Genomic DNA, 15,949 nt, shown 5'->3' with positions numbered 1-15,949 from the left:
CTGATGTTGATAAACCGACAACTTTAGATTTAATTAGAATGTTAAATAATGAAAAAATTATAAAGTTAAGAAAAGGTAAGGCTCTTTTAGAAATTCAAAAGAAATTTTATTGGTTTCCTGTTGTAAAAAAATTATTTTGGATACAGGAATAACAAGAAATCCTGATGAATATATGTATAATATTCTATGGGGTGTAAGCGATTCAAGGATAGTAAGGGATGAGGAAGGAGTTGAAGAAGAGAGGGAAGAGGAGGAAAAGGAGAAGAGGGAGAAGAAAGAGAAGGAGGAAAAAGAGAAGAGAGAGAAGGAGGAGAGGGAGAAGAGAGAGAGGGAGGAAAGAGAGAAGAGAGAGAGGCAGGAGAGAGAGAAGAGAGAGAGGGAGGAGAGGGGGAAGAAAGAGAAGGAGAGGGAGGAGAGGGAGAAGAAAGAGAAGGAGGAAAAAGAGAAGAGAGAGAAGGAGGAGAGGGAGGAAAGAGCGAGACAAAATAAATATCAAAATATGGAAACCAGTGAGATTCAAAAAAGATTAAGGGTATTACAGAAAATAACTCAACCCACCGAGGAGGAAAAGAAAGAATTGACAAGTCTATTTGCAATACTTTCGACAAGACTATTAGCATCGACAAGATATGGATTTTAATTCAAGTTTTTCATTTTTTTTTTTCTTAAATAAATGGAGGAGAGAGTGAAGGCATTTCTAAGGATTCTTTATGTTTTAAAAATTAAGATTCAAATGTGCATGTTGGAAACTAAAAAGGTTTTTGCACTCTGCAGGAATTTTTCTCATAAATAAATGAGTTATTGTCTCAAATGTAAAAAGAAAACTAATACTAAAAATATTTCATATATTAAAAGTAAAAATAACAGGGTTATACAAAAAGGTATATGTTCGGTGTGTGGTTCAAAAAAAAATCAATTTATCTCCCAACACAAACTAGGAGGAGATATCCAAAAGTTTTTATCAGGAAGTAAATTTACAACTACTGGAATACCAGGGGAATTACATCTTCCAGGGTATTCTTTCTGTGGCCCAGGCACAAACTTGGATAAAAGATTAGATGAGGCAGACAATCCTAAATCCTGGAGTAAGCCTATCAATAGAGTTGATGAAGTGTGCATGAGACACGATATTGATTATGGGAATACCACAACGTTGCAAGAAAAGCATGAAGCCGATAGAGAAATGTTGTATAATTTGTCTCTGATACAAAATCCAACCTTGAGAGAAAAAGTTGATCGGTTCATTGTGAAGAAGATGATCAGTGCTAAATTGAAACTTGGACTTGGAAATTCAAAAAACTTATAGGCTCTAATGATGCCATTAAGACTGAAGAGCAATTAGCTGATGAATTACATAAACAAATATTCACAAAGTTTCAGAGAAGGAAAGTTTATTCCAAGGAAGTTGATTATATCTGGTCTGCTGATTTGATTGAACTCAATAATGATAAGGGGTACAAGTATGCTTTAACCGTTATTGATTTGAGGAGTAGATATGTGTGGGTTGTCCCTTTAAAAAACAAAACAGGTAATACTCTTATGTTAGCTTTTCAACAGATATTTAATAAAAGTAAGAGAAAACCTAAAAAATTGTGGACTGATGAGGGTAGAGAGTTTTATAACAAGACATTTATGAATTTTCTAAAAAATAACAGTATTACATTATACAGTACCTTTAATGAAGGGAAGGCAGTTGTTGTTGAACGTTTTAATCGTACCTTAAAAGAGAGACTATATAAAAAATTCACACAACTCGGTTCACAACAATGGTCATCTTTTATTCAGGATATTGTGGATAAGTATAATGACACGATTCACACGGCAACAAATATGAAACCATCAGAAACATTTACAAAATTAAAATATGAAAAAGAGATTAATGTCAGAAAACCTAAGTTCAAAGTTGGTGATATCGTAAGAATATATCGGTGGAAATCTCATTTTGAAAAAGGTTATACGAAAAGATGGACCAACGAGCTTTTTAAAATTGTTGATGTAATAGATACGGTTCCTTGGACTTATAAGATATATGATTTGGAAGGGGAAGAGATTTTAGGTTCATTTTATTCACAGGAATTACAAAATACAAAGATAAATTGAAATTTTTTGACTCCGCCCCTTTTGGCTCCACCCACACAAGCCCCCGCCCACACAAGCCCCGCCCACACAAACCCCACACAAACCCCACCACACACCCCCCCACAAGCTCCAATAAATTGAAATTTTTGACTCCGCCCCTTTTGACTCCGCCCACACACGCCCCTCCCACCGAAGCCCTGCCCACACAAACCCCACACAAACCCCACACAAGCTCCACACAACCTCCACACAAAAACTCCACACAAGCTCCACACACACAAACCCCACACAAGCTCCACCCATATTCATCATATTCACATAATTAGTGATTAGTTAATTAGTTCCCCACACACACAACATGTTTATTTAATTAAAAAATTATCCACCCATCCACACAAGCTCCACTCATCCACCCATCCCCCCATCTCTCCACCCATCCATTTATCCACATAAGCCTCATCCACATAAGCCTCATCCACATTCACCCCTCCCACACAAGCTCCACCCACATAAACCCCTGCCCATATAAACCCTGCCCACATAAACCCCTCCCACATAAGCCCTGCCTACACAAGCTCCACACAAAAACTCCACACACATAAACCCCTCCCACACAAGCTCCACCCACATAAACCCCCGCCCACACAAGCCCCACCCACACAAGCCCCACCCACACACACACCCCGCCCACACAACCCCCTCCCACACACACCCCACCCACACAAGCCCCCACCGAAGCCCCGCCCACACAAGCCCCGCCCACACAAGCCCCACCCCCTCATCCCCCTGTGCGCCCCCACCTTTGACCCACCACCTCCCTCATCCCACCCCCACCCTTCCCCACACACACACATGGGGAGGGGAGGGATGGGATGAGGGGGTGATGGGTCATTGGGGAGCGCACCTACCCCCCTACCCCCCAACCCCCCCTTTACATCTCTTTTATTCTTTTCTTGTAATTCAGAATCAAGTAATTGTAAACAAAACAAATATAATTTATTAATATTGAAAATATTAAATATTCATTTGCGAGAATGTACAATCTTTCCCAGCAATCTTCTTCAGATGCCTTGTGATTTCGAAACTCAGACACCATATTCTGTTTTGAAACAAAAAGTGGATAATAATTAGGTTCTATAAAGATAATTACATGGTAATATGAATAAGCCTCGTTGACCACTGAATTAACACACCAGGAGCCTGTCATCCTTTCAAGGTCAATAAAATGAATTCCAGTGTACTGACAAAACCACGTCCAAACTAATGATGCAACCAACATAAGGTGACATTCTAAAGAGAGAGTGATATTAATAATAATTCAGAAATATTTACCTCCAGAAAATCATGTGTTGTATGAGTGATATTAATAATAATTCAGAAATATTTACCTCCAGAAAATCATGTGTTGTACAAGATTGCTTCAACAGCTGATGTTGTGCGATAGTGCTGAAAAAAAAAATAATAAGTCAAGGGTATAGATGAAGAGACAGACAGGGAAAGCAACACACACACACACACACACACACGCACACACACACACATACACACACACATAGACACACACACACGTGCCTCACCATTGGTTTAATTCATTCGAGATCAGAGACCAGTCATTATAAATCATTGGCCTCTTCAATAAGAGCAGAGAGAGGTAGGTAGAAAGACAGACAGAGAGAGAGGCACACACACGTGTCTCACCATTGGTTTAATTCCTTCGAGATGAGAGGACGTGATAAGACTTCATGCCACTCATTGAAAATGTCTTTCAATTCTCTTCTAAAATCATTGATCTCTTCAATAAGAGTATTAATTTCATGAACCACGTCGTGATATGTGAACTCAATTTCTTCCAATGCCCTGTCAGGGAAAAAATATATATATATCAGAATTATCATGATTTAATTAATAATCATTTGCTTCATCGTTCAAAGAGAAAAGCATACACAAACTTACCAACTCTGTAGTGGGCTGTTGGCTTCATCGGAAGAAATATCGTCCATGCCTCAGTTGTAAAAATGAAAATCCCGTCTGGCAGAAACTTTGTCTGGCGAACCGCTTATAAAGCAACGATGAGGAGATTGCTTAATCATTGGGTGTGAGCACAGGAAATGACAAGCTTCTCTTAATGATCTCATCTGGCCACCGCCCGAGTTGCAAATCATTTTTGGACATAAACCACGCCATAAAAGTTTTGATTCAAATGTTTTCAGTTCGTGTTCTGAGATAAAATATAAACACGAGACCTTGTCTCACAGAATAGTTCCTATTTTTTCACAGCATGACAGTCCAAAACCACTTCCTCATTCACACAGCACGGCCGTGTCAAAAAAAACACTTCCTCATTTTCATGGCATGAACTGAAAACATTTGAAACAAAACTTTTTTTCTGGCATGGTTTATGTACAAAAATGATTTGCAACTCGGGCGGTGGCCAGATGAGATCATTAAGAGAAGTTTATCATTTCGTAATGGCACAAAAGGGGTATCTTAAAAAATATAAAGATTCAAATGTTTTGTTTTTCAATATTTTAGATGGGGATTATTGTGCAAAGAAAATTAAACTATTGAAGGAATTTGAGAATGAACAAATGTTTATAGGTTCAATGAGTGAGCTAAACAATATGCATTGGTTATTTGATAAAGAGTGCCCCAAGGCTTAGACGTTTCAGATATTTCTTTAGAATCACCTTTAACAAATCTTTATCTTGTTGTATGGGCTATTTGAATAGAGAGCCCCTAGGTTAAAAGGGGAAATAAAAAAATGACCGTTTTTACAGCCATTTTTCCCTGCTGTGCAGGGGTTTGGCTTTTTCTTGAGGCAATGTTTTATGGCCGGATGCCCTTCCTGACACCAACCCTGGTCGCCTCTTACGACAGACAGAGATATGGTACACCTATTCTAACCGGGGCATACACCGGGACCAGTACACTGGCACTCATTTCGCCGACCTCGGAAGGATGGCAGGCTGAGTCAACCCCCTGGTGTTAATTCAGCAGCCAACGGGATTTGAACTCAGGACCCTGGGATCCCAAGCCGCCACCCTAACAACTAAGCCAACACCAGGCTCCAGGTTAAAAGGGGAGACAAATAAATATACCTTGGGCTAAAAAGGGGATTTATTTTTTCAGGGGAAAAAAAAGAAAAATTTCATGGCTGAAAATCCCCCATTCATTTACATGGGGAAAAGTGAGCCAGAACCAGTATTCTTACCCTACTGCTGGCTAAATCGTCAAGGTGTGACAGAGCCTTTAGTAGAAAAGGGAATTTGGTGTGAAGATATCGCAGTAGGTGGAGCTGGTAACCTTGGGAACCTTGTTCAATTTTTCCAATCCATGCTTGTTGTACCTCAGTAGTACTACTTGGGAGTGAGGGTAATATTATGAAAGCTTGGCTGGGAAAGTAATTTGGGCATGTTTTGGGCCTACCGCCTGATGGAAGATCACCAAAGTTCTTTCCATGTCGACCGACCACTTACAGGCACCGATCCCTCTCCCCATCGCTTCTTCAGTCCCCAACTTGCTGCCTCTCTCTATACTCCCAATAGCTTTGCTTTCGGCAATTTCCATTCAGTATTTCTCACAGCATTTCATTCTGGTTTCCAATTTGATGATCCATATATCAGTCGTTTCAGTTTCATGTTTCTACATCAGTTTCACTTTGGGATATCAGTTTCGATTTGTCATCGCAACTTGTGATGCAACGCGAATGGTGCACGAAAAACGTCGTCAAAAATTATTTTTAGGGGAATAATTTTCGATTTTCTAAAGGGTGTAGAGAGATCTATTGTGGCTTAAGGGTCTTAAAAGGTCAAAAAGGGGTCTAAAGTGTCTTAAGGGTCATAAAGGGGTCGAAAGTGTTTAAAGGGTTGAAGGGTGTAAAATGGGTCGAAATGTCTGAAGGGGTCTAAGGGCAAAAGAGCAAAAGCAGTCTGAGGGGTCCAAATGGTTTGAAATTGTCCAAAGGCTCTTAAAATGTCGATCGGTCTGAAAAGTGTTGAAAGGGTCGAAGACGGTCTACACATCTCAAAAGGGTCTAAATGGGTATTAAAGGGTCTAAATGGTGTAAAGAGTCTAATGGGGTCTACAGGCCGTGTATGGTGTAAAGGAGTGAAGCTGTAGTAAAGAAATTACCTCATGTTAGTAAAGAAATTAACTCTGGTGTGCAACACAGCAATAATGACCTTGCCTTTTGAGGTGCATTCCCCAATAATGGGCCAAATGACCTCCTCATGACTGTTTAAACCACCTATTTAGGTGAATCATGGTTAAAAATCTGATCGTAGAAAGTTTTGTCATTAATTCACTTTGGGAGTTCAAAGCAGTATGGTCACAAACAAAAACACACTTTGGTTTTATATATGGAGATGAACAACATATTTCCTGTTGCAGCCTCTTCTTCCTCTTCACAGGGAGGTGGCATCACTTTTTAGGTCATCTCTAACGAGATGACCTAATAAAACCAGTCTCGATGTCCGTCTGTCCGTACGTACGTCCACATTTTTTTCTTCAAATTTTCTTGATATTTGGTACGTGGGTAGATGTCGATGAGGGATGCACGACGGTATGACCTTTGACCCGATTGAAGGTCAAGGTCAACGTCAAGGTCATTCCAAAGTTGCGAAATCGGCCATTTTCAAAATCTATCTCCTCTGCCGTTTGTGATCCGATCTTCGACATTTCTTCGGATTCTGATAATATGGAACAATATCTAAATTTGGTCAGGCCGGTTTTTTTTAATTCGTTCTGGTTATCGAGTCACGTGTCTTCAAAGTTGGAAAAATCGTCGCTGTGATACGGTCAAAAATTTTTTGCCCGATCTTGATGAAACTTGGTATGTATGTAGGGGTCGATGAGTGATGCACGATGGTATGATTTTTGACATGATTGAAGGTCAATGTCAAGGTCACCGATGCTGTAAACTTGTGAAATCGTCCATTGTCAAAATATCATCCGCCATTTATGACTCAGAAATGTTGTTTGATTTCTGAGGTCCGGTTTCTATCCTTTTGAAGACACATTGATCATAAATGTTCCAAATCAACCATTTTCAAAATCTATCTCTGGATAACTCAGAAATGTAGTTTGATTTCTGAGGTTTTCTATCCTTTTTACTCCCGGGCTTTCGTCTGTACGTTGAACCAAAAGACAAGACGACATCAAAGCCATTCTAAGCCGATCAAAGATCCACATTCACAGAGTTTAAGAGATGACCGTCACCCCCAACCGGGGGTAATTTTTTTTTCTTCCATCGACCAGCTTACAGTGAGATCTCTCGGCAAAGCCATGGCTAATGGAGAAATGCTCAATCAGAACCTCATTCAAGGTTCAGGAAAGCTCACCCAGAAACGTCCAAAAAGTCCTTTTACAGCTCGTTTTACTACACAACGAAAAACGTCATCATATAATGGCTCTGGAAACACCCCCCAAACCCCTGCAAGTGTAAAACTCAATAACACTTGGACACACACACACACACACACACACACACACACACACACACACACACACACACACACACACACACACACACACACACACACACACACACACACACACACACACACACCCATAAAACTCCAAACCCCAACAAGTTACTTATGACATATTTGAATGGCCCCTCAGATAGGACAGCGTTAAGAGGTCAGAGATATCGATAATATTGTAAGAAATGAAATACATCTCATCTGTGATTGAATATTTCTGTGATCGTGACCAGAAATCATTTGAAAATCAAAAAAAATTAATGGTTGCCAAAGTTATCAGCTCCCCCTACTACAATATTTCATCACTGAATCTTTACACAGATTTCCCGTTTCTACCAACAATACACATGACAAAAAAATTGCTTATTTGAAGTGAGACACCGACGATGAAATTAATCAAACATCTCCGATTTTTTTTTTCCAAGCAGCAGAAAAGGCAATAAAACATGGGAATTCCTCTGGATTTTTTGCAGTCAAGTCAAAAGCAACATCGGCTCAGTGAGTGCGAAAATAACACGGTCCTCTTACTTGGGCCTTTTTGGGCAAAATAACAGAGTCCTCTTTTTTGGGGTGAAAGTAACATGAGTCCTCTTATTTGGGCGTTTTGTGGCGAAAGTAACATGAGTCCTCTTATTTGGGCGTTTTTGTGGCGAAAGTAACATGAGTCCTCTTATTTGGGCCTTTTTGGCCGAAATATTTTTTGTGCCCAGGGCCCCAAAAATTTCCATCCACATCTGCACAAATCGAGTCCCATCACAGCACTAAGTTAGGGGGTTTGATTTGTATTTTGTAACAAGCTTAAGGCCCTGTCACACCTTGATGTTTTAGCCAGCGTATGGCAATGTATCAAAATGTATGTAAAACGCTGGCGTACGCTGAAGTATTGATGTTTTTTTTTTTTCCGGTTTTGGGCGTATTCATAACCAGTTGGACATATGCATAACGTATTAGTAACGTACACAGAATGTTTCGCTAACATATAGATAACTTGTACCAACGAATGCTTAGCGTGTTGTCAGCATTCACAACCTATGCCCAACGATAGTTTAACTTATGCATAGCGCGTGGCAGCATATCGCCGACGATCACGTGGCGTAGCCTATTAAAAGGATGCGGCTCGACGATTCAAATCATAACCGCACTCAACATCGAAGTGTCAAGCCGCTGTCGCACCTTGACATTTTAGCCAGCGTATGCCGACGTATGAAAAATTTGCCGAATACGCTGGCACACGTCGAATGCATCATGGGTAAGTTTTGTATACGTTAAGAGCACGCTGAAGCATGCTGAAGTACGCTGGCATACATCGTAGTACTCCGAGTACGTCGACATTTTAAGCATGCTGAAAATTTTACGACGTATGCCAGCGTATGACGCACACGTTCCGCATACGCTGGCCATAAGTTGTAGGCACGTTACGCGATCGTTGACACACGTCGACACACATTACTTGTAAGTTACTCATAAGTCGAAACACGTCGATGTAATGTTTAGCATACCCGAAACTTATTTCTAACCTATGTGTAACGTACTTTGAACCTATGAGTAACGTGCTTTGAACCTATGTGTAACGTATCTCCAACGCATATTGACGTATGTAAATGTATTTGACGTCTTCCGGACGACCACAGAACTTACTGAACGTGTTACTAACTTACAGCTGCCGTATAATGGCGTATTGGCAGCGTTTAGGGGAATTGGTATATAAAAATGGGGTTCACACAGGAGGAACCCGTCAGTGTTCCACACTCCATGATTTTTTTTTCTTCTTCTTCGGCATGACGGTGATGTTGACACTTCGATTTCTAGTGCGGTTATGATTTAAATTGTTGAGCGGCAGCCTATTAATTATATTATATTATAACCGCACTAGAAATTGAAGTGTCAACATCACCGTCATGCTGAAGAAAAACAAACAAACAAAAAAAGCAAACCATGGAGTCTGGAACACTGATGCTAAACATTACCTCGACGTGTTTCGACTTATGACTAACTTACAAGTAACGTGTGTCGACGTGTGTCAACGATCGCGTAACGTGCCTCCAACTTATGGCCAGCATATGCAGAACGTGTGAGTCATACGCTGGCATATGTCAAAAAATTTCAAGCACGTTAAAATTTGTTGACGAGCTCGGCATACTACGACGTATGCCAGCGTGCTCTTAACGTATACAAAACTTACCCATAACGTATTCGACGTATGCCAGGGTTTTAGACAAATTTTTCATACGTCTGCATACGCTGGCTAAATCGTCAAGGTGTGACAGGGCCTTTAGTATGGTCACAAATATACGATTTGCAATATGTCGTCGTGACGACCTTATAACAAGGGCGAAATCTGGATCAGTGACTCTGTTATCATTTATTCATGACCATAAAGGCATAAATCTCAATCGAGGAAGACCTCAGTGCAACTCTGACACCATCCTAGTGTTGAGGTGATGTGTCGGCATAATTTATGTGCATGACGTCAGTGTTACGTCACTTGGGTCAGTGTGCTCCTTTTGTTTAATCTATAATACATACATACATATGTTCATCCATGCATGTATACAGTACATTCAGCTGAGAATTGCCTTATTTTATACAGCAGGATTTTGTCGCCCCGGCGGAGATCTGAGGTGGAATCTGACCACAGGATGCACGAGTGTGCCTGTCCCACCCACCATAAATAATGGAAGAAACACGGAAGCGATTTTTAAAAAAAAATAACGGCCGTCTAGTGCTACACAGTGGCAGCCGAGCTAATAAGGGCTATTTATATATTATTATGACACGAGTACACTGAACAGACCATGGCCCAACAGGATAAAAGGAACAGCAGAGAGAGGGGGGAAACACCAACGGTGGACAAACAACGAGTTTTGGGAGGAATGTGGGGTAGGAGAGGACGCATGTTGTGTACAAGATGTACACAGAAGGAAACTCTCAAATGGAGAGAAAACTGTAAATTTGGAAGGATGAAGAGGGATGAGGGTGGGGTTAATGAGGGCAGGTTTTAGATTAGGGATGATCTGAGATGGTGGTAAACAGCGAGGTGAGCAGTGATACTGGATTTACATAGTTTCACCAGAAAGGGGATGATGGGGGACTGTGTGTTCCTGCAGAAACCTTGTGGGTGGGTGGCGGGGGGGGGGGGGAAGCTCAGAAAGAGCAGTGGGTGCAAGGCAAAAAAGGAGGCAGTGGAAGACAGAGAGACCACCGAAGTGGCGAAGTGCAATGGCAAAGTGATAGGCCCATAGACACAGCTTCATCGCGGGAGATTCTAATAATCTTAAAGGCCTTGGTTTCCATGGCGTCAAGCTGAGCAAGGTGAGTAAGGCAGGATGCCAGACCATTTCAAAATCATGAGATATGTCCAGAGAGACGGCCCTGATGTCGTATCTAATATTGAGGGCCTCCATCCATAGTTGGTAAGTCGAAGCAGCATGTTCAAGGTGGAGTGACCTTGTCTGAAACCAAATTGGTGATCCAAGATGAGGTTGTTGGAGAAAATGTAGGGTTTCATATCAACTGCAATGATGGATTCCAAGATATTGCTGATGATTGAAAGTAAGCTGATAGGTCTGTAATTAATGTGATTCATTTTTAGCACTTTTTTAAATGCAATGCAGTGAAGTTGGTGGATTTTCCAGCAGATTGAAGATGACCGAGGGCAAATGATGGTGTGAAAATGGCAGAGAGAGAGGATGTGCAAGAGCAGCAGAGCAGGTTTTTAGGACATGTGAGCTGATGCTGTCCAGTCCAGAGTCAGAGTCGAGGATTGAAAGAACCTTCTTCACGTTCTCAGATGCAAAAGACACAGAGTCCTGGAACAGTTGGTTACAACAGGGAAGGATGGTTACTGAGAGTGAGGGGTTCGGAACACAAGATTTGGAAGCAAACACAGAATTGAGGCATTCAGCCTTCTCCCGAGCGGAGTCGTGGTGCGATTAACCCCTGTTTATCAGTGTGTCTGTATATTTGTTTGTTAGCAGGATGTCTCAAAACTTGGTGGACAGGTTGGGAATGTGACAAGGACAACTTGATAAGATTTTGATGAAGATCTTTATCTGGATCCAGATATTATATTTTTTTCAGTGATTCTTCACTATTGAGAGTTCAAGACAAAAACGATATAGAGTGGGTACTCGCTATACGCCCAAGATACATTCTAGAAAAGTTGGACTGAAAAAGAAACGGCGATTAGCGGGGAATTTTCTCCATAAGAATTAGTGTAATGAAGGCGTTCCAACACTTAGTTTACGTCTTGTTAGTTTATGTCTTGTAGAACACCACTCAACAAGCCTAGCAATCAAAAAGTACATATGAAACACAAAACATAGGAAAAAAAATATTCAACATGTTAAACAAATTTTAAATCCAATTACCTTTTATCTTATTTACCTTAACTTTGAACTATTTTATAATGATAATTTAGTGGTTTTACACCTTGAAAATGTAATCATCTCTGTCAAGCTGCCTGCATCAGTCCTTCACCCTGTAAATGATCCTTTCCACTGAGCTACGTGGTTTCCCCCACGGACCCAGGCTCCAGCCTTTGTATCAGCACACACACTCATGCTGCAAAATCTGACTCTCATGCTGCGACACGGGACCTCACAAAGAGCACTCACTGTCACCACACCCACTTCGGCACCCCCTGCGGTGTCCACACGGGACCTCACAATGAGCTCCCACTGTCGCCACACCCACTTCGGCACCCCCTGCGGTGTCCACACGGGTCCTCACAAAGAGCTCCCACTGTCGCCACACCCACTTCGGCAACCCCTGCGGTGTCCACACGGGTCCTCACAAAGAACTCCCACTGTTGCCACACCCACTTCGGCACCCCCTGCAGTGTCCACACGGGACCTCACAATGAGCTCGCACTGTTGCCACACCCACTTCGGCACCCCCTGCGGTGTCCACAGGGTCCTCACAAAGAGCTCCCGCTGTCGCCACACCCACTTCGGCAACCCCTGCGGTGTCCACACGGGTCTTCACAAAGAGCTCCCACTGTCACCACGCCCACTTTGGCACCCCCTGCGGTGTCCACGGGTCCTCACAAAGAGCTCCCGCTGTCACCACACCCACTTTGGTACCCCCTGCGGTGTCCACACGGGTCTTCACAAAGAGCTCCCACTGTCGCCACGCCCACTTTGGCACCCCCTACGGTGTCCACGGGTCCTCACAAAGAGCTCCCGCTGTCACCACACCCACTTCGGTACCCCCTGCGGTGTCCACACGGGTCTTCACAAAGAGCTCCCACTGTTGCCACGCCCACTTTGGCACCCCCTGCGGTGTCCACAGGGTCCTCACAAAGAGCTCCCGCTGTCGCCACGCCCACTTTGGCACCCCCTGCGGTGTCCACGGGTCCTCACAAAGAGCTCCCGCTGTTGCCACACCCACATCGACATTCAGACCCACTTCACGACACATCAAACATGTACGACAGGCAAGTTTTGTCTGCTCAGTACAACATCTTGGATTTACCCTTAAACCTTAAAAAAATCTCTGCCAGAACGGCTTGACAGATCGAAGGGAAACTTCACCCACATATTCCCCAATCCTTGGGGGTGATAAAGAATAACTGATGGGTCATGAATAATTTGACGGTCATATTAGATTGAAGAAAAATATTAAATAATGTTATCTCTGGAACTGCTCTTCCAATCGAAGTGAAATTTACCAAATATCATTGGACACCATTGCTGCATACAGTCTGGAAATGATGATGTCAGAGGTCTTGTGGTGTGGCAGCCATATTGGATAGAAAAACGAACCTTATCCGGCCAAAATGAAACTTCACACATGTAATCCTCCACCAAATGTTGTGCAGTGTCCAAATTTTCAATGCCATAGATTATGTGGTTTGGCAGCCATGTGAGTTTGAAAAAGAGAAATTAAAAAAACTTTTTTCTCCAAAACCACTTAACAGATCGATGTGAAATAAATAGCATTGCATGGAGCAGGGGCAGCGAATCACACCTGCAAAGCTTCGCATCGATCGTGACAGCGGTTTCCAAAACATAACTTTGAAATATTTTCCTTGAAGCCAACGTGGCTGCCACACCACGTGACTGATGATGTCATTGTTCAGTCAAATGTATGCAGCATGGGTCGTGGATCATAATTGCAAAGTCTTGTGTTGATAGGTTAAACAGTTTCAGATAAATAATTGTTTAATTACTTCCTTTAAACCATCATGGCTGCCACATCATGCGAATGATGAGGTCATTGTTCAATAAAATATAATTATGACTTTATATGTCACATGGTGTGGCAGCCATGTTGGAAAAAAAGAAAAACTTTGGACCTCTGAATCTGCAAAACCCGCTCCATGAAAAAAATAGAAACTTAGCACATGTGAAGTACTCCCCATGGGAAAACGAGCGTGATTTTTAATGATGTCATATGTGGCTTTGTTATGATGTCATAATTGCATATGTTAACTGCTTTATCCAATCAGTATGAACATTTTTGAGCGTCATCTGTGTGATATCCGAGGCACAGCGGAACATGGAGAGCGAGAGCGTAGCAGTAACTCCGCTTTATTGCGCGTCCGGATGTACATCACTGCCACCCCTAGTGGGCGAGTCATGATATACGAAAACCCAATCACGTGATACAGCACACTCCTCCCCTCGTAAAATGACAATTCAAATGATGAAATGACAATTATAACATGACCAAACGAAACCAATCAACATTCAAAATCCTCCAAGTACCGCGGCCGTCTCCTGACCCGCTTCGGACGGGCAGCGACGCCAGACGGCCCAGGCTCAGATGCCTCCCGGCTCGGTCGAGGTGACACCCTCGCCGGACTTGCGCCAGCCGCAACAACAACCGCCCCCGGCCGACAAGCTTGCTCGTCGTCCTCGAGCAGGACTGAATCAGGTGAACACCCCGCGGGCGTCGGCACGTCCGGCCCTGGCGATACAACGTCTGGCCACGGCGACATCACCGGTGGGGGTCCCACATCGCTCGGCACGGGGGGAGGGGAGGGGGTGGTGACGCTGAACAGCGATCATGCATTTGGTCCACGTGCCGCTTCCACACCTCCCCACCATCAGTCCGCACCATGCAATTCGCCGGCCCCAGTACCACAGAGACCACAGCCGGCACCCATTTGGAACCGTGGAAATAATCGTGCACCATTACCCGCTGTCCCACATCAAAACTGCGCAGCAGCGTCGGGCGCGACACCGCCCCACTCACCGACCCTCCAGGTCGCAGAAAATCCAGTCTGGACCACAATGCCCGTCCATAGAGACGAATGGCAGGTGAATCGCCTGTGACAGGATGAATCGCGTTCCTGTATTGGAGTAAAAAGACATCGACCACCGTCTGCACAGGTGCAACACCCCCCCCACCCCCTGCGCAAAGCCCATTTCAACATCTTAATAAACGACTCCGCCTGCCCATTCGTCGCAGGATGATACGGTGCAGACCTTAGATGTCGAATACCATTTTGACGCATAAACTCATCAAATACACCTGCAATGAACTGCGGACCGTTATCAGAGACCAGAACCTCGGGTAATCCTTTATTAGCAAAGATCGTCCGCAGTTTTTCTACTGTAATGTTTGCTGATGTATGCTGCATCACTACAACTTCCGGCCATTTAGAGAATGTATCGATCACAATCAAAAACATTTTGCCATTAACCGGCCCTGCAAAATCCACATGGACCCTCTGCCAGACCCTGGCTGGGGTAGGCCATAGTCCCGAAGCTCGACGCGGGTTATCAGCATCTGTTTGGCAAGTGGTGCAACGCTTAACCAACTGCTCAATGTCTTTGTCCAACCCCAGCTACCACAACAGGCTACGAGCAAGACTCTTGGTCTTCACGACGCCAAGGTGACTGACATGCAGTTCTTCCAAACACGGCTGCCTGAACTTCAGTGGAATCACCGCCCTCATTCCCCACAAAACGCACCGTTGGACCAACGACAGCTCCGATGCGCGCAACGCGAAAGGCTGAAATGCTGGTGTTGAAGGTAGATCGCTCCAATTCCCGGTAGAAATCGCCTGGACGACACGGGCGAGCACTGGATCATGAGCCGATTCCACCGCGAACTGTTTGGCCGTGATCGGCCCGCTTTGGACCTGGCCCAGCACGAACACATCAACCCGGTCGGCCGACTCAGACGCAGTTGGACCCTCCGCGCAAGGCAAGCGAGAGAGCCCGTCGCAGTTAGCATGCTTTTCGGTGCTCCGGAACTGAATATCGTAATCGTAAGCAGCAAGAAACAGACACCACCACTGTATCCGCGCGGCCGCTACCACCGGTACCCCGCGTTCGGGTCTCAGGATGAATTGAAGTGGTTTGTGATCCGTCTGCAAAGTGAAATACCGCCCCAGCAGGTATTGATGAAACCTCCGCACACCCCAGACGAGGCTG

At 43.7% G+C, this 15,949-nt stretch overlaps 1 protein-coding gene and 1 long non-coding RNA gene across 8 annotated transcripts in view; one reads left to right on the top strand and one right to left on the bottom strand.

Moving 5' to 3' along the window:
- The window catches only part of LOC147010865 (teneurin-3-like), a 307,484-nt gene that overhangs the window by 200,838 nt on the left and 90,697 nt on the right, over positions 1 to 15,949 (top strand). The window lies entirely within an intron of this gene.
- Positions 3,023 to 5,448, bottom strand: LOC147010866 (uncharacterized). Its single transcript, XR_015052595.1, has 3 exons — positions 3,778 to 5,448; positions 3,468 to 3,525; positions 3,023 to 3,178 (listed from the first exon to the last, which is right to left on the bottom strand). It is a non-coding gene; the product is annotated as an uncharacterized LOC147010866 (long non-coding RNA).

This window comes from Eptatretus burgeri, chromosome 16, assembly GCF_056783735.1.
Source record: "Eptatretus burgeri isolate ZD-2024b chromosome 16, Ebu_testis_v1, whole genome shotgun sequence".
In the NCBI taxonomy this organism is placed as follows: domain Eukaryota; kingdom Metazoa; phylum Chordata; class Myxini; order Myxiniformes; family Myxinidae; genus Eptatretus; species Eptatretus burgeri.
Note: the sequence above shows the minus strand (reverse complement) of the source record. Positions and strands in the feature narration are given on the sequence as shown.